This window comes from Rhinopithecus roxellana, chromosome 14 (assembly GCF_007565055.1).
Source record: "Rhinopithecus roxellana isolate Shanxi Qingling chromosome 14, ASM756505v1, whole genome shotgun sequence".
Taxonomy (NCBI): domain Eukaryota; kingdom Metazoa; phylum Chordata; class Mammalia; order Primates; family Cercopithecidae; genus Rhinopithecus; species Rhinopithecus roxellana.
In genome coordinates this window covers 69,720,829-69,745,695 of record NC_044562.1, presented here as the reverse complement: position 1 = coordinate 69,745,695, position 24,867 = coordinate 69,720,829, and the positions used below count along the sequence as shown (strand labels likewise).

Sequence of the window (24,867 nt, the reverse complement as noted above, 5' to 3'; positions counted from 1 at the left end):
GGATGTGTCCTAAGCATGTTTATAGTGCTTTAGAATTAATGGAGTTACTAATTTTTATAAAATTTTATTTAACTGAATAATAGAACTGTTGAGTGGTTTCTGTAATATTTATTCTTTGGATTCACACAGGTGTTGTCAAGGGAATAATAAAATTGCAGATTCCTTTAAATAGCCTCTACTGGGAATTCTTAGCTGTATGATCAGTCACCTGAATTTTTATCGGCATTAACAATACTGTTTAATTAGGGGGAAGAGAAAATCTTTGAATGGTTAACAAATGCCAAGTCCTTCCTGTGCTTGGCTTTTGAATTTTGAAGAAAGAAAACACTTTCCCTACCCTCAGAAAAATAATGTCAATTAGATCTAAGTTATATGCAAACAAAAAACCTGAAAAAATTGGCTAAATGGTATAACTGTGATAGACTGAGAAAATTGTTTGTCTTGAGCAAATTAGTTTATTAGGGTATATGGTTTATTAGCATTTATAAATAAAATATCTTGTTATACTTTGATCATGTTTCTGAAAAATAATGAATGTTCTATTTCTCACTGATTGTTTTGCTAAGGCAAGAAGCACATGAGGCTGTCTAGGTTCACCTTCTGTCCTGTCCACTGTTAGTTCTTGGTTTGTCCCCTCCTGTTTCCACTCTCCCAGGTTGCTTCATCCTCCTGTCTGATCTTCTGAGGTTCTCTCGTCTTTTTCCTCCCATTTGTTCCGCGGCTGGATCTCCCTCCCTGAAGTATGATCACGTGACTCTCCTGTTCTGAACTTCGCTCCTGTTCTTTATAGCCCACACGGCGAAATTCAGTCTCTCACCAGCATTTAAGACCTTCCATGCTGTTCCAAACCTTTTCTCCGGCTTCCCCTCCTCTACTCTCCTCCTTTGTCCCCTAAGCTCTGAGCTCTGAACTACAGACTACACTTTCCTATCTCTTGATTTTCATGTGCTTTTATCACTGTTTGAAACGTCCTTTATTCATCCCTGCATGTCCATTTTCTGCCTGATCTACTCATCTTTCAAATGCCTCCTCTTTTGAGGAACTTCTTCTGATCTGATTCCCACCCAGCCAACAAATGCCAAGCTGGAATTATTATTATTTTCATGCCATCAATATTCATAGCACATATTTTGCTTTTGTAACTTAAAAAGATTATTCACATACCTTTTCCTGTTATCTAGGGCTTTGAGCCCTCTAAATTTCTTAAGGGCAAGAGCCTGGTTTTTGCTGATTGTTACATTTCTAGATCCTCTTTAGTGTCTGGTTTTGATGTTTATATGTAATAACTACATAATTACTGTTGTGGATTAATCGATCAATACTTAGTGGTAGATATGAAAACTCTGTTACTTCAGCTTGTGAATTTTAACTTCTTTGATATGTAGTAGCATTAATGAGATAAGATACTTTTCTGAGACTAAATGTCTTTTACTGTTTACTCATTAACAAGAAAGCCACAGTGGTTACTAGGTAAGAATGACTGAAATTTGTATGTATCATCTTCAGGAAGTTACCCCAGCACAACCTGTTTCCATTAAACCTATTGGGTTGTGGCACTTAAACTATATTCTCCAGAGACTTAGATACCCTCAATGGACTTGAAACTTTCATAGGCAGGAAAAGAAAAATCAATTTCTTGTCTGAACATTGCTGCCAGTGGAAAAAAGCAAAACGATTATCTTTTACTAACTAATGAAGTTAGTGGTGACAATAGGCAAAGTAAGCAAGATAATAAAAAAAGATGTTGTACTGTGTATTGGGCTACAGTTTTCTAGAAAAGCAATTTAGGATGTCGAACCCTAAATTAAGACCAATCCTTCTTTGTAGAAATGGTGTGAGCATTGAAATAAAACCATGGCCTATTTATGTGAGAAAATGATCAAAAGTGTCTCGTTTCTTGTTTTTGGTATGAAATAGACTTTACTATCTAGATTACATAGATCACTTCTGGTTGTCTTTACTATTTTAACATTTCTTTATTATTGAACAGAGTGCTTGGGCTTGCTTAGTCTTGTCTCCATTTTGCATTATATGCATTTACTTATTAGCTACATGGGACAATCTAATCTTTGGTAGACTGCATCATGATTTCTGATGGGCTTGAATAAGAAAGGAGAGGAATGTGCGGGGAATGCACTAGACAAGAATATGTAGGCAAAACCCCGGCTGTGGGAGGATTAGTCACATAACTTAAAGGAAAAATTCCGTTGCAAAGATAATGGATCATTTGCTTCCTGAATGAGCCATTCAGAAGGAACCATTGCCAAGTCACTAAACTCCCCTGAATGAGATTTTCCAGAGACGCCCACTGGCTAGTACTGGTTAGTGTGGGAAATTTTGTTTAAATCGACCTTTTCAACTTTTACAACTTTTACTTATTAATGACTTAGAAAGATAATGTTAGGATCCTTTTTGATCTACAGAGGGTATGTTTAAATAGAACATGATTCCTATCGTGAATGTATTTCAGTTAAAACCGGATGTGCTGTACAAAAAGAAAATGCATGTCACACACGCACATCAATTTTGGTTATACTTTTTAAAAGAACCAATCTTCCTATCTCTTGAGTATGTTTCTTAACTAGGGTATTTCTTAGTGTGGCTTTAAGAATTATTCTTCAATGTACTTTGTCACAAACAGTAATCAGGCTTGAACTTTATATACTTATCATCTTTGGACTTCTGCCCTGCATGTAGTTTATGTGCAAGGTAAAACAAGACCCAGTGTAATTTCTTAATTGAAATGATGTTGGAACAGGTGTGGTGGCTCACGCCTTTGGGAGGCCGGGGCGGGCAGATCACGAAGTCAAGAGATCGAGACAATCCTGGTCAACATGGTGAAACTCTGTCTCTACTAAAAATACAAATATTAGCTGGGTGTGGTGGTGCACACCTATAGTCCCAGCTACTTGGGAGGCTGAGGCAGGAGAACTGCTTGAACCTGGGAGGTGAAGGTTGCAGTGAGCCAGGATTGCACCACTGTACTCCAACCTGGCAACAGAGTGAGATTCTGTCTCAAAAAAAAAAAAAAAAATTAAAAAATATAAAATTAAATAAAATAAAATGAGGTTGAGTTGCCACTTAGTGAACTCTGGCTTTCTAAAATTAGTTAATGTATGTCACCTAGAAATTTGGAATGTGAATGTGACTATAATACCCTGTATGTCCTAATCAAGCTTTTGAAGCTGAATTAAGACAAATGTTTCTAATGTTTTTGGCTTGAGTCACGATCAGAGATGATTGGTTATAACTGAACCATGTGTTAATAGTGTGGTGGTAATTTTTAACTCAGAGTACTCGGTCCCCCTGGAGGTTGTAGCGGGTACTACACTTCATCTCAGTTGTCTTTTTGAAAGTACAGAATATTTACACGAACATTAATTATGGTTGCAGAACAAGCCAAAACCTCTGTTCTTTGACATTTCATATGCATTGTGTGAAAATATACACTTTCGTGCACTTAATAGCAAAATGGACAATAATAGATTAGTTTCTTACAGAATACATGTAAGTCCAAACGTTGTAATTTTCAGTTTTAAACTCTAACATACAGTAAGTGTGAGAGTTAAAAATTGTGTGCAGGGCTGCATAAATGTCTTCTTTTGAGAAGTGTCTATTCATATCCTTTGCCCAATTTTTAATGGAGTTGTTTGTTTCTTGTAAATTTGTTTAAGTTCCTTGTAGACTCTGGTTATTAGACCTTTGTCAGAGATGGATGGATTGCAAAAATTTTCTCCCAGTCTGTAGGTTGTCTGTTTGCTCTGATGATAGTTTCTTTTTCTGTGCAGAAACTCTTTAGTTTAATTAGATCTCATTTGTCAATTTTTGCTTTTGTTGCAATTGCTTTTGACATTTTTTTTTTTTTGAGATGGAGTCTCACTCTGTTGTCCAGGTTGGAGTGCAATGGCATGATCTAGGCTCACTGCAACGTCTGCCTCCCAGGTTCAAGCAGGATAGCACAGGGGACTCTTTAGCATGCCTTTTCTTTTTTCTCTTTGTTTATCAGTGTCTTCTCTGTTTCCAAAGCTTGGCAGAGTTCATCATAGAGGGAGCAAGGAAGAGGTGGCTAAGGGATTTTCTGTTTTTGTTTGTTTGTTTGTTTGTTTGTTTTTAGACAGGGTTTTGCTTTTGTTGCCCAGACTGTACTGCAATGGCATGATCTCAGCCCACTGCAACTTCTGCCTCCCGGGTTCAAGCGATTCTCCTGCCTCAGCCTCCCGAGTAGATGGGATTACAGGTGCCTGCCACCACGCCCAGCTAATTTTTTGTATTTTTAGCAGAGATGGAGTTTACATCATGTTGGCCAAACTGGTCTCGATCTCCTTACCTCAGGTGATCCACCCACCTCGGCCTCCAAAGTGCTGGGATTACAGGTGTGAGCCATTGCGCCTGGCCTGCCAGGGGAGTTTCTATAGCTGACAATTCATATTCCACCTGCCTATAATTAAATGAGATTAAAGAGCATAGATTGAGTAGTGCGTGCAGAAAATAAAAAGATGCAATGCTGAGCATACAAAAAGAATCCTGATGGACTTTAGCCTTTGTATTCAAGGTCATCATCATAATCAACAATTAAATTTTATTCAGAACTTACAAGGTACACAGAATTGTCTTACATAGAATTTTTTTTTTTTATTTTTATTTAAGGAAGTGGAAGGGGAGTTAGAACAAAAACTTTTTCAGAAAGATGGTACTTAAGGGGGCAGGCATGTCATTGGATGCTGGCAGAACATAAATCTTTTACAGTTTCAGTAAGTTGTGGTCTTAGAATATGTGTGTATGTATACATGTGCTTGTGTGTGCATTTTTCCCCTTCTCAATAAGTTAAAAAAAAAAAAAAAGGAAAACTAAAACAGAGTGAAAGAATAGGCTTGAAAAAGAAATCAAACCTGGGGAATGATTTTTAAAGCTGGCTTGTGAATAAAGGAGCCTGCTAGAGAGGTTTATGGCTGGAAGGAAAAAATATCTGTCATGTCTCAGGATCAGAGAGTAACTTCTACTTTGGATTACTTGTCAGATTTTTCTCTTAAGATGAATTTATTTATTCTCTTGTAAAACTATTGTGTTTTAGTCCATTTGTGTTGTCATAAAGGAATACCTGAGGGTGAGTAATTTATAAAGAAAAGAGGTTTATTTGGCTCATGGTTCTGCAGGCTATACAAGAAGCACAGTGCCAGCATCAGCTTCTGGTGAGGGCCTCAGGCTGCTTCCATTCATGGCAGAAGATGAAGGGGAGCTGTTATGCAGAGATCACATGGTGACAGAGGAAGCAAGAGAGAGAGAGAAAAGAGGAGGTCCCAGGTTCTTTTTCAACAACCAGTTCTTGTGGGATGTAAGAGTGAGAACTCACCCCTCAGAGTGGCACCAAGCTATTCATGCGGGATCTGCTCCTGTGACACAGACACCTCCCACCAGGCCTCACCTTCACCAATGGGGATCGCATTTCAACATGAGACTTGGTGGGGCCAAACTATATCCAGACCATAGCATACTCTTTCTTTGCTTTGTGAGAAATTGTGTCAAGTTGAAAACTATATTCTTTTATAGTATGTATAGAGTCCGTTCTTCTTGCTAGAGGATTGTTCTAGGAGTTTGGCTACAGTTCTCCTCTTCTATAGCAAATTAGAGACTGTTCATGGGTTTTTGTTCAGGCACTAGGGATTGTACATCTATGTGCATGTATGATGAAACCACTTCATACTTACTATGTTTAAAAACTCTATTGGGTCGGGTGTGGTGGCTCAGCCTGTAATCCCAGCACTTTGGGAGGCTGAGGCAGGCAGATCGTCCAAGGTCAAGAGTTCGAGACCAGCCTGGCCAACATGGTGAAACTCCATCTCTACTAAAAATACAAAAATTAGCTGGGCATGATGGTGTGTGCCTGTAATCCCAGCTATTCAGGAGGCTGAGGCAGGAAAATCACTTGAACCCAGGAGGCGGAGGTTGCAGTGAGCCGAGATCACGCCATTGCACTCCAGCCTGGGCATCGCAGCGAGACTCTGTCTCAAAACAAAACAAAACAAAAAACAAACAAACAAAAAACCCTGTTGAGGTTTATATTTAATTGGAGAGCTAAATGTGGTTCTGGAAAGTATATTTTGTCCCCTTTTAGGAAATATTTGCTATATCACCTGAGAATTTTCATACTCCAAGCTCTGGGTAAGATGTAAATTATGAATGTTACTGATGACTGAGAAGGTCAGTGGTTACGTCTTTGAGGTTACATAAAACTGAACAAAGGAGATAAAAAGCTGAGGCACGTACCCATATGAACTTCCTCTTCGAAAGATAAATTAGGAAGAATTTTCTGATTGTCCATAGGTAGTCCCCGTGAGAGGCTCACCAAAGTTCTGTAAAGATGTGCTATATGACTGTAATCTCTCTTTTTCAGGTTCTGCCACTTGCTGGGAAAACAGCAACAAAAGGATATTAAGGAGCCACCCCTGTCATTTACCCAGATAGCCTCAGCAAGGTCAAAGACACATCGTGTCCCAATGAGAAAAGCTGCAGGCATCTGAGGATAAACCACTGTGAAACAGCTTTGACGATAAAGCTGACTTGGAAGACTTTGACTCTAAGGTGCAAGGTGAGTTAGAAGAACACAAGCTTAAAACCAAAAGCAGGGTTACGTTAGGCAGTGTTTAATGATAGCAAAAGATTAGTGAGACACCACAGTCACAGGAAGGTGTTTATTTGTATCTCTTATTTGTATGTCAGATCTTGAAATAATATGTCATAATCCTCATAATAAAAGGTTCTGTTTTTTTTTTTTTTTTTTAAGGATAGGAAGTAGAAAAATGTGAAAATATTTGGTAACCATTTTCTGTTTTCTGTATGTAGTCTGGCATCATGTGGAAATATGATACTGCTTTTCCCTTCTTGAGCAATGAACATGCAGACCTAAACCTTAAAATAGACAAAATGTTATCCTTGCTTTCTTTATACACACATCCACAAACCCACATTTGACTACAGGTACACATTCTTAAAATGCATCCAGCTTTTATAATCTTCCACAATAAACAACGAGACAGTCAACTTTTCTTTTTGCCCATGAGACTGAAATGGCTAATGTGGTACTAGCAATACTTTCTGTGGTCTCCTTGTCATCTTTGATATTTGCAGTTATTATTTTAGAGCCCCTTGATATATACTATTTGATATTTTAGGCCTACTGAGTTTGTGGTCTTCACCACTTAGCTGCACGCTTCCCAGTTATCTGAAGCTTTCTACTTCTTCAAAGTCAGTCATCGCCAGGGTAGAAGTTTGTGGCATTAATCATCTTTGGGAGGTTTTTACAAGCTGCACATCCTCTGCTCAAACCTTCTTTGCCATGGGCACAGGGGTGGTGGTGGTAGTGGTGATGATAATTCAGACATGTATGATTTGGGAAAAGTTTCTTTTGTATCCTGATGCCACTCCCACCCTTTCCTAGCATGGACTGGTCCCTCTTGGTAGAGCAGAAACCAAAGCTCAGTAATTTAGTGTAATCATTGTTATATGAGAAGCTTCCTGTTTATTACTGTAATGTTTAAAAAGTGCATTTTACATTAGAGCTTGCAAAGTAGTAGCCCACAGGTCAAATTTTTTACTAAAATTTTTTAACCTGTAAAAATTTTCTTTTTGTAAGAAAATTAATTGCCAACATTTGAAAATCTGGAAACTTCACATAAAAATCAGATAGATCAGATATCTGGTTTCCCTTGGAAGATTAAAAATCTGGTCTTGTTACTATCCCAGTGACTGCATTTTGCTAGTATTTTGCATTCCCTAAATATTTAACTGAATCAATCTTACAGATTATGGCACCTGCCTGGAACATGTAGGCTTTTGAGTTGAAGAGTCCTGCTTGAAGCGTCAATTTCTTCTGCTCTCAGTATATGAAGTCACTTCTATGTACTTTAACATAACATTCCATTAGTATTTATCCTCTGCCATTATTTCAGCATTTATAATTTTATATGAAATATATGAGCTTTGAGAAGCTGACACTTGCCAGCCAGGCTTACCTATGAAGTAAGAAGACTTTTCAAAGGTAAGATGTTTCAGGCCATGGGATTAGTTAGGAGATCTGATTTTCATAGTGATGCGCTCTGCATCTTTTTTCCAGATGTTGAGGATGTCATCTCAGAGTCTGATATTTCATGACCTAAGAGTTCAGTTGCCTGATCTGACTGTTTTGGTTCCAGGGAGGTAAACTGATTCACCAAGTAGACTTCTTTTTGAATGATCCCTGTAGGGATTTAGAGTCCATTTTCTAGCCCCTCACTCATTCTGGACACCAGGGCGACTCAGAGAGCAGTAATGCTGTGCCCTCCATATGTACAGAACTTTTAGCATTGAGAAATCTTGCCATCAGAATTAGACATACCTCCATCACAATGAGTTGTAGTTAATCACAAACTTGTCTTTCCTCATCTTTGATTGCTATATATTGTTGCTAAATGAAATTCATTCAATAATGTTTCTGTCAATTAGATATTGAACCAAATGTTTATATGGTAATAAAATACTTTAACCATGGAAGCATTTCAAATCGTAGGGTCCTTATGGGCATAGCATTTCTGTGCCTGCATTAGCTAAACTCAGTGTGGGGAAACTGATATACACCTAGAACAATGGTTCTTCTTCTTCTTCTTCTTCTTCTTTTTAAACCAATTATTTTACTAAAACATAAGATTTACAGATATTTTCCCATAATGCATTTAGAGTTCAACTGGTAATGCCTGTTACTTAAGCAGATTTTAGACCACAGGGTGTCCATTTTTTTCCCCCTAGATACATCAGACACATTGTAAATCTCTTCTTGATTGGTATCCATTTTTAAATGTTGAGGCACACAGGAAAGAAGACCAATGGATGGGATTTTTATTTTGAGTATCTTAGTGTCCTTCTGCCTGCATTACTTTGCTCTATCTCATGGATTCTCTTAGATCAGCATTGCCTAGGATCTCTCAATACTTGACCACATGCAGGCGTGAAATTGTGCATGAGTCCCTTTGACTATCAAGTTTAAGTTCATGGAAATAAAGTACCTGGAAATTTGTTTCCACACATTTGCTGAGTTGTGACTTGACTATAGGAGAAGGAAACTAAACTCTTTTTTGAAGGGGAAATTCAGGGAATTGATATCTCATTTTCTACATGAATTTTGTTTGCTAGATTCACAGAGCCTATCTCCCCCAATTCCTCCCGACTAAAAAAAAAAAGAAAGAAAAGAAAGAAATTTGTTTGCTTTTAGTCACAGGAATTAAAGAGTGTGTGTGCATACACACTCAGAAATGCTTTCAGAAACCCCCCCTTATCTCATTTTCTTGGAGTTCCTGTTATCAGCTCCACATTCCATTTCCTTTAACTCCCTGAGAAAGTGACAACCAAGACTGAAAAAATGGGGGAAAAAATGTAGGGAGGGCTTAAGAGTTGTTGTTGACATATAAAACAGGTTGAAATGTGTTAAAAAAAAAAAAGAAGAAAAGAAAAGAAAAGAAAAAAGAGAAAAAGTAAAACTAACCAGTGAGCAAAAATAACATGGTTAGGTAAAAACTGGAAGAAGAAAAAGAGTATTCAACCCTGATATGGTGAGGAAGCTGCCATTGGCTCCCTTTTATCATTTGTGGATCATGAGAATTCCCCGTGGAGTAGTGGAAATGGAGAGAATAGCAAGCAGGAATTGGCAGTGCGGACACCATTTCACCTGCCCTGTTTCTTCCTGTCCTGGACTTTCCCTCAGGTTGAAGGGAGTCTCTTCTGCCTAAGAAGTGCATAATCTGAAGAGCTGAGGGACCCAGGGGAGGTAGCAGGCCAGTAGCCACCTCCTGTCTCCAGGGAAAAGGAGACCCCAGAACTTCTTTCCGGCCTGTTGAAAAGAATGGGAACAAAGGAGGGACAAGAGAAGATTCTTTGTCCGGAGAGAAGGGCTGTGCCCCAGGCCAGCTCTTGCCTGTGTGTTTGTCCTTCTCAATCTGGTTGGTGAGGTTTTAGAAAAATGAGTCACCCAAACACCTAAAAGATTTAGACCAGTTCTGAAAAATAAATTGTACCTTGAATACATATCCAGTAAAAGTATAACTGTATAAGTAACTAAACTAACTGGGGGGAAAAAAAGGAGTATACTGTTCATATCAAAGTTTTCATATATAAACAGTAGGGAAAAGGGACATTGTTTTTGTTTTTTTTTTTAAATTTTTTAAATTTTTTGATACAGAGTTTTGTTCTTGTTGTCTAGGCTGCAATGCAATGGCGCAATCTCAGCTCACTGCAACCTCTGCCTCCCGAGTTCCTGTGATTCTCCTGCCTCAGCCTCCCAAGTAGCTGGGATTACAGGTGCCCTCCACCATGCCCAGCTAATTTTTTTATATTTTTAGTAGACGTGGGGTTTCACAATGTTGGCCAGGCTGGTCTTGAACTCCTGACCTCAAGTGATCTACCTGCCTCAGCCTCCTGAAGTGCTGGGATTACAGGCGTGAGCCACCGCTCCTGGCCAGGGACATTTTTTTTTTTTATTAAGACTTTTTCTTCTCTTGATTTTTGTTTTTTCTTTTTCTTTTTTTCTTTTCTTTTTTTTTTTTTTTTTGAGATGGAGTCTCACTCTGTCACCCAGGCTGGAGTGCAGTGGTGCGATCTCAGCTCACTGCAACCTCCGCCTCCCGGATTCAAGCAGTTCTCCTGCCTCAGCCTCCTGAGTAGCTGGGATTACAGGGATGTGCCACCACGCCTGGCTACATTTTTTGTATTTTTAGTAGAGACGGGGTTTCACCATATTGGCCAGGCTGGTCTCAAACTCCTGACCTTCTGATCCACCCGCCTCAATCTCCCAAAGTGCTGGGATTACAGGTGCGAGCCACTGCGCCTGGCCTTTTTTCTTTTCTTTTTTTTTTTTTTTTTTTGAGATGGAGTCTTGCTCTGTCGCCCAGGCTGGAGTACAGTGGTACGATATTGACTCATTGCAACCTCTCCCTCCCGGGTTCAAGTGATTCTCCTGCCTCAGCCTCCTGAGTAGCTGGGACTACAGATGCGTGCCACCACACCCAGCTAATTTTTGTATTTTTAGAGGAGACAGGGTCTCACCATATTGGCCAGGCAGGTCTCAAACTCGTGACTTCGTGATCCGCCCACCTCGGCCTCCCAGAGTGCTGGGATTACAGGCGTGAGCCACTGCACCTGGCCAGTTTTTGTTTTCTATATTTTAAAAATACATTTCATTTGAAAAAAATTCAAACTTATACTTCGTATAAGAATAGCACAATGAACAACCATACGCACACACTCAGATTCATCTATCTCCTTCTCTATTTATCAGAAGTCATTAGAAGTAGACATCGTGTCATATCCACCTCTGCATTCTCCAGTAGGCATATTTTAACATGCACATTTTCCTACAGAACCATATTGTCATGTCACACCTAACAATATGAATGATACTTCTTCGGTATCATCTACTACTCATTCCGTATTCAAATTTCCCTGATTGTCTCAAAATTCTCTTTTAATACGTGGTTTGTTTGAACCAGATCTGAAGAAGTGCATACACTTCACTTGGCTATTGAGACTCATAAAACTGTTATCTAGAATATTCCCTTTCTTTTCTCAAGTCATTCACTTGTTGAAATTAAGCTACTTTGGGAATAGAACTTTCCACATACTGGGTTTGGCTGATTGTTGTTACTTAACTTTTTTCTCTATTACTCAAATTTACCAGAACTTGGAAGTCAGATCAAGAGGCTTGATTGGATTCAGATTTAACTATTCTGGCAAGAATTCTGCTTCCTTTTGCTGTATACTTTATGTAGCGTCACCTCAGGAGGCACTTGTGGTCTGGTTACCCCACTTTTAGTGATGCTGTCATTGGACCGTGTTTCGGGGAAGAACATCCTCATCCCTCCATTGTAAAGTTCCCGTTTTTTTTTACTTCATGATTTTGTCAGCCAGTAATTATTGCCTGAATATATTATGTCATTAGGGGTTATAAAAATGGTGACCACCCACCACCACCCCGTATCCTATTATGCCTTCTACATTTGCTAGCTGTCATTCTTTTATAAAGAACTTCCATCATCAACTAGTATTTGGTGACCCTGAAATACAGTTCATATAGGAAGGGCAAGATGAGTGCTTAATATTTCCCTAGTAATTGACAATATCAGAGTTGGTGCTATAGTTTCTTCAAAAGGTGATATTTATGCTTTTTAGCGAGAAACTTCCCTTTTTTCTTGAGAATCATTGTAAATTGATGGATTAAAAAAATATTTGTTATGTTTCCCACACTTAATTGTAGCGGTTTATTGTTTTGTTTTGTTTTTCATTTTGATGCTCCAACAAAACCTTCTTTATTCATTGTGAACCCTTTCAACCTGGCTCCTGTGTGTATGTATAGAAAAGAGAAACTATCATATATGAATCACAGTGAATTTGCACATACTGGACACACCTATATAATCAGCACCCAGACCAAGATGCAGAATATCCCCAAAGCATCCCTGTGCTATTAATTTCTTTGACTCTACTTTTTGATACAACAGGAGGTTGCCTCAGACTCTTCTTGTGCATTCCATACCCCAGTCTAAGAATCAGCCATTCCAAGCAGCCTGGTTCTTTTTAATAGGAAACAGAATTTAGAAACTATAGTCAGGCACTAGGGGTGCTTGTTCCCATGGGTTGTCAGTGTTTCCGTGCCTTTTCAAGAAACAAGGCAGGAAATATATATGTCCAAAAAGAAAAAGAAAATGATGAGTTCATGCTGATTTTCCTGAGTTAACTTTATGGAGTCTTAATTTTTAAATTTTATATTTGTATCTTTTTTCTTTTACATTGAAACCATTGGTTCAAACAGCATTATAAATGTATTTTATCCTTTGAGCACACAAAATAGTTTCAAATTAATAATTTCAGCATGACAACTACTAATTATTTTTATATTTTTATACAGAGAAGACCTTACAGAATACAGAGTTAACTATGAGGGTTTTTTTTTAACCTTTTATTATCACTATTATTTTTAGTCATTCAAAATTTCTGTATGAAGACAGAAGATGAATTTTTCTCCCAAACTCCATTTTTAGTATTAATGTTGATATATTTCTTGGCAGTGATATTCAGTCTGTTAAATCTTGAGTTCACAAGATTATCTGAGTTATTTGCAACTCACTGCATCATATGCAGGTGTTCCAGGAGTGACAGTGGGATTATTGTACTCTTTGGATGGTAGATCAGTGTGTACCTTATTGAATGCCTTTGTCAGTGTCCACTTCATCATCATGCAGGTCCAGAAACAAAGGAAAGATGAACACTCTAAATAAAGCAGAGAGACTGAAGATGTTCCAGCATTTTTATTTTATTGCTGCTTCTTTTTATTGCTTCTTTTTATTTGATAAATTGATACTTATGGTGCTTGTTTTGCAATGGTTTTCTTTTCTTTGGTTTGTCAAGTAACCAAGTGCTTTGTTTTCTGGACACACTCTGTTATATTTGACCCTGGGAGAATATTAGTGTTCATAGAAAATATAGGAACAGGTAGTCTCTTTCTTCCTTCCTTCCTTCAGTCCTTCCTTCCTTCCTTCCTTCCTTCCTTCCTTCCTTCCTTCCTTCCTTCCTTCCTTCCTTCCTCTCTCCCTCCCTCCCTCCCTCCTTCCCTTCTTTGCTTCCTTCCTCCCCTTTTCCTTTCCTCCTTCCCTGTTTTCCTTTCTGCCTGCTATCTATCCATCCATCCATCCATCCATCCATCCACCCTTCCTTCCTTGCTGTTTTTTTTTCCTACAACCAGTTAATTCCTTGAACCCGAATCGCAGAGGTAGGCAATGGAAGGGAAGATGGAGATCTAGACCATTCCCCCTTTTGTCTTTTAAACTTTCATTTTTGACTTTTATTTTAAGTTCAGGAATACATATACAGGTATAGGTAACCTCATGTCATGAGGGTTTGTTGTACAGATTATTTCATCACCCGGGTTAAGCCTGGCACCCCTTAGTTATTTTTGCTGATCCTCTCCCTCTTCCTCCCATCCCCCACCCTCCAGTGAACTTTTTTTTTCCCTGAAACTCAATGATTGGTACAGACCTTCCAGTAAACTTTTAACCCATCTTCTCAAAATATCTTGTTCCCAAACGACCATAAAATTGAAATCCAACATTTGTGAATTATTTTTCAAATATGTCTTACATACAGAAGAATGATTAATATTTTAATAAGTCTAACTTTGATGGTAATTTAAAATTTTACTTTATTCACTTTGCATATCAAATGATTAATGCCAGGAACTACTGTTGCAGTGAACCAACCACACAAATCTCCTTTGAAAGACTAGTCTTTCCAAACAACAATTCTAAACTTTGCTCTTTTAAGAAATGACTACGAAGATGCAGGAAAAACACACACACTCCCTAAAACTTCAACTTTGTGTGGCTGGTGCTAGTTATTTAAAGGGTTAACATTTTAGAACTAAGAGTCATCTAAATGGATGTCTTTTATCATGTGTCTTACATCATCCCCGCTATGTCTCAAGTGTTTGGTCATTCAGATAGGCTTTCATCCATCCATCCATCCATCCATCCATCCATCCATCCATCCATCCATTCATTCATCCAGCAAAGTCTGTTGAGTGTCAATCCTCCAGGCACTGTTATGGGCCCTGGGATTATAACAGAGAGCAGGAAACAAGAGGTCTCCGGAGATAGACAGTAAGCCAGTACACAGATAATATAAATACTGAGTGAAATAAGAGCTATGAAGGAAATGAAAAGAGTATTGTTCTAGGAAGTGACAAGGTGTGTGTGCCTATTCTGAGGTAACACTTGATCTGAGAACTGCAGGATGATTTGCTGACTTTTTCATGTTTAGAATACTAAATTTGAAACTACTGTAGAGTTTATTTAAACAATAACTGCAGTTTTGGCATTTGAAGTTATTTCCAAATGTCTATTTTTTTTTCAACTGGCACTATAAGTAGTTAAAGTTTCAGATGAAAATGTCTTGTTTTGTCAGCTTCTGAGAAACTGGTGAAAACTGGAGGAAGTCTTGGGTAAAGGGTGTATGGGAACTTCCCATAGTATTTTTGTATCTTTCCTGCAAATCTAAAATTATTCCAAAATAAAACATTTAAAAGAAAGATACTGGTGAAGAAATGCCAAAATGTGTACTGAATCAAGTACAGTGTTGCTTAGATTTACAAAGATGAAGAAGCTACACTTCTACAGAAAGGGGTTTTGGGGAGAGTGGTGGGTAAGAGAACCCGTGACCTGAATTCTCTTCCATTTTGGACTTTTGTCCCATTGCTCATTTTTGAACTAGACAAATTCTGCCTTTTAAAAATACTTCATTTTAGGTGGGGGATGGGGAAAAATAAAACAAAATGAGCTACAATGCTTCATTTTAATTTCTTAAACTTCAGCAATCCAATACAAGCTACAGATAGAGTTCGTTTACCTTTTTGCTTTTCTTTGTGCCCAACTAATTTTTAGAAAACTTTTTATGTTTAACTTTTGTGGGTATGTGGTAGGTGTATGTATTTATGGGACACATGAGATGTTTTGATCTAGGCATGCAATGTGTAATAATCACATGATGTGGTTTGTATCCCTCAATCGTTTATCCTTTGTGTTACAATCCAATTATACTCTTTTAGTTATTTTTAAATGTGCAATTAAATTATTATTGTCCATAGTCACCCTGTTATGCAATTAAATACTAGGCCCTATTCATTCATTCTATTTTTTGTACCCATTAATCATCCTCACCTCCCCCAAGCCCCACTACCCCTCCCAGCCTCTGCCAACTAATTTTTGACAAAGGCACAAAAGCAATTTAATGAAAGAAGGATAGCCTTTTCAACAAATAGTGCTCGAGCAATTGGACATCTGTATACAAAACAGTGAACCTCTAAATTTTATACCTCATATAAAATTAACTCAAAATAGATCACAGATTTAAACATAAAAAGTAAAATTATAAAACTTCTAGAAAAAAATAGGAGAAAATCTTTAGGATCTAAGACTTGACAGTGAGTTCTTAGTCTTTAAAAAAAAAAAATCCCTTGAGTACTTTATTCAAATAATAATGAAGTATTCAGAAAAACAAAGAATTATCAGCAGTCACTATGTGCACATTGACTGCGTGTCCTGGATTTTCTGATTCAGTTTCTCTTTCAATTATTTTATTCTACTTTCCCACTAGGTGTCTTATACCTAGAATAAATGCGCTGCATTGTTCCATATAATCATGGGTTATACCAATTTTGAACCTAATTGAAAAAGGAGGTAAAACCTAAATAGCTAGATATTTTTAGAATCTAAAAAATGTTTTGAATAGAAATTCTCCAGATTTGGTTTCAAAGGCAGAAAGAAAGCGAGACAGTCATCATCATTACCAAATAATACATGATATCAGATGTCTTAAAACTATCCAATATTGATTGGAAAACGTTTTTTGAAAGGTACAATTAAACTATCAAATTAAGATTTTCATGAGCTAAATTTGAATGCTAAGAACAGGTTGTTGCATTTAATGTCTTCTGGAATGTAGGATGACAATTAAGGGGTAACATTAGCTTTAGGAAAAGAGATTTTAGTATAGCTGTTCCTCAATTTATGATGAGATTAACCTTTCATAAAGTCGGAAAATTCTAAGTCAAGCTATTGTAATTCAGAGACCATCTGTGTTATCAAATTCTGTTTCTCTAGTCAAATCAGTTTTGGCCACTACAATTATTATTTTTTGGGGGGGGAATATTTCTGGATTTTTAAAAATTAACAAATTAAAATGGTATATTTTGATCATGAACAACATGTTTTGAAATATATAGACTTGAGGGCACGGCTGAATTGAGCTAATTAACATGTGCATTACCTCACTCTTAGCTTTTTTTTTTTTTTTTTTTGTGGTGAGAACACTTAAAATCTACTTGTATCTTAGCAATTTTCAAGGTCTCTTTTTCTTTTTAGTTCATGCATTTTCCTAAAATACTCTTGGTCTACTTAGGGTTATATCCTTCAGGTGGAACTTAGCAATTCTTTTTCTCAAGGGGTTTTTAATAGAACTAATATTATAAATAAAACTTTGATGAAAACAAGTTTCTATTTTATCTTATTAATATTTTTCAATTTTTACATTTGCAAGCATAATGTATCTTCTTTCTCGTGTTAGGGGAGATAGGGAAATCTGGAGTTGGCAAGAAGCAATTAAATTCAGAATGTCCTGTGTAAATTATTTACCAACTGTAGTGCAGATTAACAGACCTGTCTGCCATGGGAAACTGTTTAGTAATCTACAGTCTTCGAAGGTACTTGCCAACATCTGGTTCCAAGAATGCATCTTGATGTTTCATAGTCTAGGGGTTACTCCAAGGTTCAGCACTATAGCCCACAAGCCAAATACGCAGCCTGTTATTATAAATAAAGTTTTATTGGAACCTAATCATGTTTATTCATTTGCATATTGTCTAAGGCTTCTTCTCCACTACAGTGGCAATTTGAGTAGCCATAGCAGAGATTGTATGGTTCACAATGCCTGAAATATTTTCTGTCTGACCCTTTGCATAAAACCTTTGCAGAGCGCCACCTACCCTCCATCCTCCATCTAGTCAAAGACAGTGACTGGGTTATCTCTTTGGGTTACTGAATCTGGAATCTGAGACACTTTGCAATTGCAAAGGTTAGTGGACAACAGAAGTCCTGTGGGCTCATGATAGAGCTTTTTGATTTATTTTCTTTATTGGAAGGTGCTGTGTTTATATAATAAAAATTATAATAAAACACAATTATAATAAAATTATTTAAAATTTACTTATAATAAAAAATTAATGGAGGTACTGTATTTATAAGAAAGTCATTTTTTGTAAGCTATCTAAAGTTGTTAAAACTAATTTGCAGTATAAAAACCATTTAGGAATATATAAAGGTTAAATGCTACGTGCTTTAATTATCCCTAAAATTCTTGTTCCAAAACTTTTTTAATTTCAGAGGAAAAATCTTAGCAATTCCTTTATTTTTGAGGCTTTAGGTCTGTGACTTGGCGGTGATTCTGTGTCTGATACTGTGTTACTATTCCCTAGTTTTGTTGGTGTTAGGCCAGTGAAGAGCGGGGCCCAACTGGCAACTCGGCATACCTGCTGCCTGCTGGCAGGCTTATTAAAGCACAGATTGCTGGGCACCACCCTCAGAGGTTTTGATTCACAAGCATAGATGAGCTCAAGAATTTGGATTTCCAGGAAGTTCCCAAGTGATATGTTGATCCCAATGCTACCCTTGAGAACCTATGTAGTAGACGATTAGCTCTGACATTTCCCAAGCTTGGGGTTTGTGAAGAAGAGTTATTACTATCCCTGTTTTATAGATGAGGAAACTGAAGCAAAGAGAGACTTCAGAAAATTGCCTGAGGTTTCATAACTAGGAAGTGGCAGAGTTGGGTTTGGCTTCAAACTCAGGCAATCCATGGGATATTTTAGTGTAAAAATAAAAATGAAAACCACTACAAGAGAAACCACTACAATGAAAACCACCACACATGGTGGTGTACTGGCAAATGTTTAACAATCAACTCTTAAAAACAAAACAAAACAAAAAGCCCAGATTTGAAGCATTTGCATGGCATAGATACTCCCACCACGGTCTATTTCAAGGTCTCAGGGGAACGTCTTTGAAGCCCTGAACTGGGGGGAGATGCACAGAGCTCCTGAGCTAGTGCACGCCAGCTCCAGCTCACCAGTAGATATGTGCCAAGGTTACCACACTCCAATTAAATGAGTTTACAAGGCTGCAGAACCTGGGACCTGGCAGTGGATTCTCAGTTATGTCAGCTGTTCCTTCCCTCATGTAACAATGAATGAGCAGTAATTGAAACCAACACTCATGCTTGAATGCCCAACACAAGTAGAATTTTGGACATCCCGATATGTGGGTAATGGCCTGCATAAACACTGCTATTCTGGAGGATGACAGTTTTTCCAAATTCTGCTTAAGATTCCTGACCATGAGATGTTGTAATTAGTAGATGGTATCTAGTAAATCAGGTGCCAGGTGCCATAATTCTGTGTGGCCAGGCCAAACCATCAGTGGTGTTATGAAAGAATTAATGCTACTGCATCTATTTCCTGTTCCTAATGTCCCTCAGGCCCCTATAGTACCATTAGCACTCTGGCAGGCCTTTTTTTAAGGACAACTGAGAGATTTTATCTTGGTGATGTTGAACCTTGTACCGTCTCTCTCTCCAGCTCACTATTGAACAGCTAGGAAACTCCAGTCTACAAATCATGTGGGTTATTTGGGGTTATCTTTAAGCAAATACAGTAAAATTAAAGCACTAGGCTGGGTACAGTGGCTCACGCCTCTAATCCCAGCACTTTGGGAGGCCAAAGTGAGAGGACTGCCTGAGTCCAGGAGTTCAAGAGCAGCTTGGGCAACATAGTGAGAACGCCATCTGAAAAAAAAAAAAAGAAAAGAAAAGAAAAAGAACTAATATGAGGGTGGATATCTACAGTCTGCAAGCACAATCAATGTTATTTAATGGATATAATGGAAGATTTAAATCTTAACTAAAGTGATGAGCCCAGTAAACAACCTGAATGACTTTTGTGACTCATGACATTGGACTATAATGAGAAAAGTGACATACTGCCAACCTTCATGGATCTTACAGAATCAAGTCAAATAAATGCAGTGCAGGGTATGTTAAAAAATATATGTATGTGTATGTATAGAAGTAATACAGATTGGAGTGATAATTCGGTCTAATAGGTTAGGAAAGACTTCATAAAGAAGATGAAACTTGACCACAAAATAATATAAAATTAATGTCTGCATATTGTAGAAGTCATAATAGCTGGTGATTCAGGAACTTTTTATTGTAGTAAAAAATATATATATTTAGAGAGAGAGAGAGCATAAAATTTATCATTTTAACCGCTTCGAAGTGTCCACTTCTGTGTCATTAAGTGCATTCACATCGTTTGGTATCCATCACCACCATGCGTTTCCAGAACCTTTCCATCTTTCAAAGTGAAACTCTGTAACCACTAAACACAAACTCTTCCCATTTCCCCCACCTCAAAGATGCTGATAACCACCATTCTACCTTTTGTCTTTATACATTTGACTATTCTGTGTACCTCCTATCTCATATAAGTGAAATCATACAGTATTTGTTTTTTGTTCCTTTGTGCCTAACTTATTTCCCTTTAAAATGATGCCTTCAGGGTCCATCTATGTCATTACATGTGTCAGAATTTCCTTCCTTTTTAAGACTGAATAATATTCCATTGTATGGATATAACCCTTTTTTAATGTATTCATTCATTCATTGATGGACTGGGTTGCTTCCGCATTTTGGCTACATGCTGCTATGGACATGGTTGTACAGTATCTTAGCCTATGATTTTAGCTTTTTCAGCGCATATACCTAAAAGTAGAATTGCTGGATCATATGGCAGTTTATTTTTAGTTTTTTATTTGTTTGAGATGGAGTTTTGCTCCTGTTGCCCAGGCTGGAGTACAGTGGCACAAGCTCAGCTCACTGCAACCTTTACCTCCCAGGTTCAAGCAATTCTCCTGCCTCACCCTCCTGAGTAGCTGGGATTACGGGCGAGTACCACAACATTCAGCTAATGTTTTGTATTTTTATTAGAGACCTCAGGTGATCCACCCACCTCTGCCTCCCAAAGTGCTGGGATTACAGGTGTGAGCCACTGTGCCCGGCCTATTTTCAGTTTTTTTTTGCCATACTGTTCTTCACCGCACCTACATCATTTTCTGTTCCCACCAGCAACACACAAGGGTTGGTTCAAGGACATTTTTAACCGAAGTCATTTTGTCTGCTTTAGCCAACTCCTCAGAATGCCTCGACTCAGTGCAGAAATGGTTGTTTTGACAGCAAATTCCTCCAGAGAACAGGACATGTACTGATGAAATCATATAGTGCCTTAGTAAGAATTTGTACACACCTGGGGATTTATGAGTCATCATTTAAGGTCACAAAGTAGGGCAAAATATTTTGTTATGTCTTATTGTTGCCAAAAAGTCTTTGCATTGTGCTGACAATTGGTATCTGTTAGCAGTCATCAGAACCATATTTCCCAGTATTATTTTTCTGCTAGAATATGAGCTATGACATTATCTAATCTTTCTTTCAAAACATGATGGCAAAGGCCAGAAACCAAGTGATAAATCAAAAACTGACTGACACATCTTGGAAAATTAGTACTGGCGAAATGATCACTTAATATGCATTTGAGGTTTTTCCATGTCTTTTCATGGCCTTGATAGCTCATATCTTTTTTGCACTGAATAATATTCTTCCTGATATTTTTAAGACCCTTTTGTCATTGCATAGACTAGTTTCTATAATTCTTGTCTGTTCCATCTGCTTTTCCTGGCCCTGTACTACTACTATTAACCAGGGAAGCTGTTAAATAGCTTTAATGTGTGATAGGGTAAAGTATCTTTCATTATTTTTTAAAATATTTTTTGCTATTCTCACACGTTTACTCTTCCAGATGAACTTAACCTTTTTTCTTTCTTTCCTTCCCTCCTTTCTTTGTTTTCTTTCTTTCTTTTCTTTCTTTTGCTCTGTGTGGAGCAAAGTTAACTCATAGGCAGTGCATACAGAGTAGCCCAGATGAACTTTAAAATAATATTGCCAAGTCATTAAAAATCCTGTTATGATTTTGGTAACAATTACATTAAATTGTGTCAATGTGAGAGTAATAAATGTTTTACAATATTTAGTTTGCTGTAAAACTTACTTCAAATACAAAATTCAGATGTAGAGCTAAACAAAGTAAAATATATGATTCCTTTTGCATTCTTTCCTTTCCCTTTTCCCACCCATCAGATTTGATGGTTGCTCACATCAAGGATGAGCGTTTGTCTTATTCATTTACTTAGTAAGGGGCCTGAGAAGAGTGGAGAGAGAGTAGAGCCTTGGTCAGTTGAAATCAGGAAACTTGCCTCTAGGATTTTCTAATGAGGTTCCTCCAAATTCTCTGTAAATAGTCATGCAAATATTTAAAAAGACAAACTGTCAATAACCCAAACACTAGCTTCAAACAGAATAATACAATGTCAAACTATAGAGGACTAAACCCTAATTTTATGAAAGCTGTATATCTCAAATTGAGGAAAATCTAGCCAAGTTTTCATTATGACAAACCTTATTTTCACTTGCAGAAAAGGAGGTGGCTTTTCTTACAATTTGTCCTCACACTTTGAGATCCCTGTAGGTCCCAACTAGGAAAAGTGGCAGCGTTCCAAGTGATGGGCAGGGGGTTCAGATGTTCCTCATAGACAAGGAGTGACACTCCAGGTAGGTCACTCCTTTATTCCTTTGCTTGGGACTATGGACACACATTCTTCTTAGACCATAGGGTCACTCTCAGGGTGTGCTTAAGTTATTGCTGTCAGATGCATCTGCCATACAGAGGGTCGGGGAGGCGGGATGAAGGTCTGCTTGTTTTGTTTGTTTATGGCAGGGGCAGCGGGGACAGGGTCTCGCTCTGTCGCCTAGGTGGGAGTGCAGTGGCATGATCTCAGGTCACTGCAACCTCCACCTCCCGGATTCAAGTGATTCTTGTGCCTCAGCCTTCTGAATAGTCGGGATCACAGGCGTGTGTCACCATGCCCAACTAATTTGTGTATTTTTAGCAGAAAAGGGGTTTCGCCATGTTGGCCAGGCTGGTCTTGAACTACTGGCCTCAAGTGATCCTACTTCCTTATCCTCTCAAATGCTGGGATTACAGGCATGAGCCACCACACCCAACCCCATTTTACTCTTAACTGTCACTTACAGACTGTAGGTTCCAGCATGATTTAGAGAAGTTTAAAGGGAAATGGAAATAGAACTTTAAAAGGAGAATTATATCTTTCAAATTATTGTCAAATATAAAAGGCTATTAAAACCATATGAAAGTCAGTATGCTGCAAAAGCCAGATTACCAAGCAAAGCCATCAAGCATTAAAGGAAACAAAGAAGAACCCAAAAAATAGAAAGTACGAAATGGTATGGCAGGGGTAAGATCAATTATTAGTTATAACGTTAAATAGAAATTGGAAATACTTCACTAAAATTAGATTTTTTTGAACAAATCAACCTGATCATTACTAGAGGGACACATAATATAAAATATACAGGAAGTTGGGCCAGGTGCGGTGTCTCATGCCTGTAATCCCCACACTTTGGGAGGCTGAGGTGGGTGGATCAAGAGGTCAGGGGTTCGAGACCAGCCTGACCAACATGGTGAAACCCCATCTCCACTAAAAATACAAAAATTAGCTTGGTGTGGTGACAGGTGCCTGTAATCCCAGCTACTCAGGAGGCTGAGGCAGGAGAATTGCTTGAACCCAGGAGGCGGAGGTTGCAGTGAGCCGAGATCGCGCCACTGCACTCCAGCCTGGGCAAAAGAGTGAGACGCCATCTGAAAAAAAAAAAAAATATATATGTATATATATATATATATACACACACACACACACACATGAAGTTTAAATGGGAAGGATGGACAAAGTTTATTTAATCACTTACAAGTGGAAAGGGAAGAGATAATATCAGATAAAGCAAAACAAAAAGTATTGAAAGGAATGAAAAAGGTCATTTTTATAATGATCAAAACTAAATGTATAACTATTACAAACTCTTCTGTGATAAATCTCTTTGTTCCAAAACATACCGAGTACAACCTAAATGTCCCAAAAGAAGAATGGTTCAATGTATTGTGGTATATCTGTGTGGTCGTCTTATTTGTAATGATTAAGAATGGTATTGTTGAAGTTTCTTTGTTTATCAAAAAAACCATTAGTGATATATTGTCGATCGAAAAACCATACTGCAGATAGTGTGAATATTATTCTCCTACTTTGATTAAAGTAGAACAAAAAATGTTAACAAGGGTTATCTCTCAGTGATGTAACTGGAGTCAATTTAAATATTTTCAACTGTACTTTTAATCTTTTCCTATAGTTTATATAGTAAATTATTATTATACCCAAATATCTACTGCCTTGCCCACTGGAAGAACTATAGTTTCATGCATCATTGACCTCACCTAGGCCATGTGACTTGTTTTGGCCAATAAAACGTGAGTGAGCTAACTTGTACCACCTACAAGCAAAAGCTCTAAGAACCATCGCATGGTTCTGCAATGCCTCTTTGCCCTCCCTCTCCTGGGGGCTGTTTGTTAAGCCTGGAAAGAAGAGGACTCAAGGTAGGTCTGCAGCCGATCTAAAGGACATGTAAATGAGCTAAAAATAAACCTTTCTTGTAAGCCTCTTGCAAGCAGAGACGGGGCCCTAACCTGCTGGTGCCTTGATTTATCAGCCTTCAGGACTGTGAGAAAGACATTTAGGGCTTGGTTGTGGCACATTACAACTTAGCCCAGGGTAAGTGTTTTTCTGGACACATACAATTTATGATGCCTTTGAACAGCAAGTTCTAGAAGTCTTACCTACCAGCTTTTGCTTTAATTAGGTTCCTGGGTCATAAATCTGAGATTTATGTCACTCAATGAAAATGCAAATGTTACAGCACTTAGCAATACTTGTGGTGTTCCCACTGTTATAAAGGAAGAATGAGACAGAAAAATTAGATGTTCGGCTCTCCTGTATTGCTGTTATTTCCAGCCACAATACTTTTCTCATTGAGTATAGTAATTATGTTGGTTTCGACTTTAAAATTTATGGCCTTTCTTTGGTTTAGAATATTGTTTAGGCAATTTCTGAAAATGTTCTTCCGTAGAGATAATTTTTTTTTATGTTATAGCAATTCCTACACTCTAAGAATAAAGAATAAACTTCTCTAAGAGTGTAAACTTACTTTTATAATGCATTTGAAAAAGAGCAGGTGGTCAAACACTTGATGGAAAATTGGGTGGAATAATCTTTAAAGGGCATCTCA

At 37.8% G+C, this 24,867-nt stretch overlaps 1 protein-coding gene across 4 annotated transcripts in view; it reads left to right on the top strand.

Annotated features, from left to right (window-relative positions):
• OSBPL6 (oxysterol binding protein like 6) overlaps positions 1 to 24,867 on the top strand; it is a 201,845-nt gene that overhangs the window by 84,293 nt on the left and 92,685 nt on the right. For all 4 annotated transcript variants that reach the window (XM_010382503.2, XM_010382491.2, XM_030917077.1 and 1 more), the window contains exon 2: positions 6,392 to 6,586. The gene's annotated coding sequence lies outside the window, so the exon portion shown is untranslated. The remainder of the gene's footprint in view (positions 1 to 6,391; positions 6,587 to 24,867) is intronic.